The sequence below is a fragment of the Haliaeetus albicilla genome, chromosome 22, assembly GCF_947461875.1.
Source record: "Haliaeetus albicilla chromosome 22, bHalAlb1.1, whole genome shotgun sequence".
NCBI classification, from domain to species: domain Eukaryota; kingdom Metazoa; phylum Chordata; class Aves; order Accipitriformes; family Accipitridae; genus Haliaeetus; species Haliaeetus albicilla.
This window is the reverse complement of record NC_091504.1, coordinates 24,372,215-24,376,312: the sequence shown is the minus strand read 5'-3', so window position 1 is coordinate 24,376,312 and position 4,098 is coordinate 24,372,215.

The window sequence follows — 4,098 nt, the reverse complement described above, 5'->3', positions numbered from 1 at the left end:
ACTGAAGGTGCAGAAGACTTCTGCTCCCTGGGAATGAACAGCCGTGGGCTGGAGGAATGGGTTTCTATCTGCCAGCTCCTGAAGTAGAAGGGGAATTTATCTCCGACTGCAACAGCCAAGCTGTAGAGCAAGCAGACCATTAAAATGTCCATTCAAAAAAAATTTCACAACCCATTTATATTTACTGTTGCTTCATTCTGTTGAAAGTCAAAAGCCCATTTGTACCCGATGAAAGGCTTGGGATAGATCAATTGACTGGAAAAGGCTCTGAGGATTGAAACCTACAATTCCACATGGACAAGTGCTAATCCATCAGTCTGCTGAGCCCAACCAAGGTGCCGCAGGTCTTTCCATGCACTCGGAGCTGACTCATGTCATGGCTCTTGTGCTCGTTTGGCCCAAAAAAGGATGTTCAGTGCTGGAACTGTAAAAGAGATTCTTATAACTGAGCTTCTGGGAAAAGAGTTGTGGTCTTTTCTAGCTACCTTCAGCATCTCCGCAGATTCATTGCCTCTTAATGGGCAGACTTTCCATGGTGACATGAAGATGGGTTCCGCCCCCGCTTTAATCTTTGAAGTGCCTCCTAGTGCATTGCAATGGGCTGACGAAGCGTTGTCTGCTCTATGGAATCAGCTCTGCTCAGGTTTCATAAGGAAACAGGACTTATGTGATTGTAACATGCATATGAGTGAATGACAGGCTCTGTTTGTACCCTGATTGTTGCTGAGATGGGAGGAAACCATCCTTGTTCTCCAAAAACCAGGGTTCAAGAGGAGGGGTTGAGAAAAACCATGCCTACTGTGAAGGAAGAAAAAAATGCTAGCAGAGTGAGAAAAACTGGGTTAGCTCGGGGCCTGCTTTAGCAGCTTTCTACCTCTGTCTAAGTAAGAAACAAGCTTTTACTTGAACCCTGGTTTTGTGAGGAAATGAGATTTATGTGGTGAGAGCCCATGTGTGAGTGTATGTTTCCCCCACAGCCCCAAACCCTGGTAATTACTGAATTCTAGTGCCCATTTCAGCCAAATGGACAGCAGGTAGAAATCCCAAAGGTAACACGTTCCTGAAAGTGTTGTGATGAGAGATGTGTGCATGTGAGAGACAGAAACCCTCCATTTATGTCTTCTCTGAATTCAACCATAATCAGAAAACTTCAAATCCAGGATGAGATGGGACAAAATTTCCCAAGCCATGGAAGACCCTTGGTAGCATTCATGCCTATGAGGCACCAGAGAGCCCACCCAGTAGAAAACACCTAAGAAGGGGACTCTGGGTGGCTGATCAGGCAGGAATTGCTCTGGGTGAGGTATTCGTCCTGTCTTTTTTCCCACGTGGCTTTTCTGGTGTCTAAGAAGGGGTGAAAGCCTGCCTCAGCCCCAGTACAATTAGGTTTAAAAGTCCATCAACCATGAGGCACGAATCCATTGGAAACCAGGCTTCATTACTTCCAGTGCTAACAGGACAATGTGGGGTTTTTTAATGCTTGAGCAAAACCTGTTCTTTTAGCTCTTTCCACTTGTAATTTCTTTCCTTCCCCAAGACCAAGTAAAGTAGAAATTAGATGCCGTGAGAAAGACCGTTCTCAGGGTATTTCAGGCCCTGTAAAAATGGTCTGGTTTGTTGGCTTTTCAGGGGGACAACAGCCGGGCCAGGGCAGGAGAATCACAAGGACTCACCGGCGCTAATTCACCTTCGGCTATGAGCCAGCCTGCGTCCCGAGCGGGAGAGAGGAGAGGTGGAGATGCTCCCTACCTCAGCACAGAGGCAGCCAAGAGCTCTCAATTTAAGAAACAGATGAATATGAACCTCGTTGGAATGCCTTCAAAAATCTGCTAGCACTCTCCTCCCTGCCGAAAGCCGAATAAATCCCCTTCGTATTTCAGGCTCCTAGCGAGGCCCTGAAATATTATCAGTGCTCTTTGACACTCTACCTGCCCCTCATCCCACCTGGCTTTCTACAAAACACATTTCCTCTGCTTTCAGGAAAAAAAAAAAGAAAAAAAAAGTCAGGTTCATTCGAACCCTGACACTTCTCTAGCACTAGGGTGATCAAGTCTCCTCCGTTTTATATTTGGTATTTTAATAGGGTTTCCTTTTAGACCTTTAATGAGTTTTTATTCCCCTTTGTATATCAGACGCTTCAGTCCGACCGACAGTTTTACTCACCCCATGTGGAGTAATATGAACAGTCAGGACAACCTTTTATTCCTGTGGCAAGGTTTGCTCTGCCAACATTTTTCTTTTGCTCGCAGTTGGGGGGATGTGTTTTGACCCTTTCCTCACCGCCGTTTCACCCATCTTCCAGCCTTTGAGCGAGGACGTTCCTCCTGGTGCAGAGGCAGGGACAAACCCAGCCCTGCTGTCCACGCTCTCAAATGCTTGCAGCTCTGTATCAAGGAAAAAGGAAAAAAAAAAAAAAAAAACCAAACCCAAAAGCAAATGTGGGAGCTTTGGCTCATCTGAACAGCTGAGTTTTGTTACCTCAGCCTGAGCCCAGACTTCCAGGACATTTTATGACAGTTCGCAGCAAGCGGGTCAGGCTGGGGGCTGTCCTCGTGCCTCCGGGGAGCTCATGGGCCATGTAGGTTTGTGACTGCCCTGGGGTGTCTCACCGTTTGCACAACACACACGGTGACGAGCGATCGGCTGGAGAACGGGCCAAGCTGTGACTCTGCCCCATTTATTTCTAACATATCCCAAGCCCAGCACAGAGAGAGAACAAATCTCATTCTGCAAGGCATGAGGTGCCCAGTCTCGCGGTCGTGCTCCAAGGCCAGCGGGAAAAGATGCGTGCCCGAGCTGCTCGGGGGACGAGGTGGTCCCCACTGGTCCTGGACTGAGTCAGGAGGCACCCAGATCCCATTTTCTTTAGCCACAGATGGCAAGAAGTCACTGATGCCACGCAGGAGGGTTGTTGCAGGACACTTGGCTGGAGTTATAAAGGATTATACATGCCAGGTTAGGTGCTGCACAAATAAATAAATAGGTGTCAGTCCTGGCCCCCAGATCCTGCTGGACAAACAGTGATACGATGGGTGATGTGGGACAGGAGGAGTGCACTCAGGAGGGGGAATAAGGTAGAGCCACTGCGAAAAATTGAGAACCCAAATGGGCAGGTGGGTATGGAGCGAGCCCCTGCTCCAAGTGATCTTGGGGTATCGGCGTTCTCCAGCTGCAGGGATTCATGGCAACATTTTTACAAAGCAAATTTTGGGATAGAGAAGATTGATGTGCAAATTTGTGAACACTTTTTTGGATGTTTTGTTCTGCATTTGGGAGCAAGGGACTATCTAGGTGCCTTCTGCTGTCTGCAAGGCAGGCAGAGTGGTTTCAGGCATTTCTGGTGCTTAATTACACAGGTCCAATGGAGTTGTATAATTTGAAAACATATGCCATTAAAGGTTACATATTAAGCATGGTCTTGTTTTTTTGATGTTGCAGAAGGCTTATACTCATCTGCTGAGAATTAGGAGGTTATTATTCTGCGGAAGCTAATCCAAATTGCCTCTTATCCATAGGCAGAAAATTAAAGGAATATTTAAGCCCATTCCACAGATTACAAACTTGGTGGCATAGCTCTGCAACCAGTAGTATTAGTATCTTGCATTCGATAGTTGCCAATAATTTAAGTCAACTGTTTAACATCTGGCATTACTATATAATGTCTGGCTTAAGCTGTAACCTTTTTTCCCCCCATGCTTTTAGAAAAGCTTTTTCTGCTCTGAGAGAATTTTGATTACTAAAGCCCTTCCCAGGACAGATTTATCCTGTGATTTAACATTTTGTGATGGAGTCTCATTTTGAATCAGTTGAGTAATTGGCAGTGACTGTGATATTAAACTGATTCATGATGTACATCCAGGCCCTTAAATAATTTAACATTATTGTCTTTATAATCGAAGCCCCTTTTTGCCCATTAAAAAGTATTGGAAACAGTCTAGTGATCCGCTTTGATTAAAACTAAAGTGCGGAGGATTGGTAATGATTAGAGATGGTCAGCCTTCCCCTCCCGGTCACCCTCGGCTGAAAGGCACTGCTTGGCTCTGTGCAGCACCAAGCATGGGCTGATGGCCCTGGTGGTTCCCGGGCAGCGTGCACGTT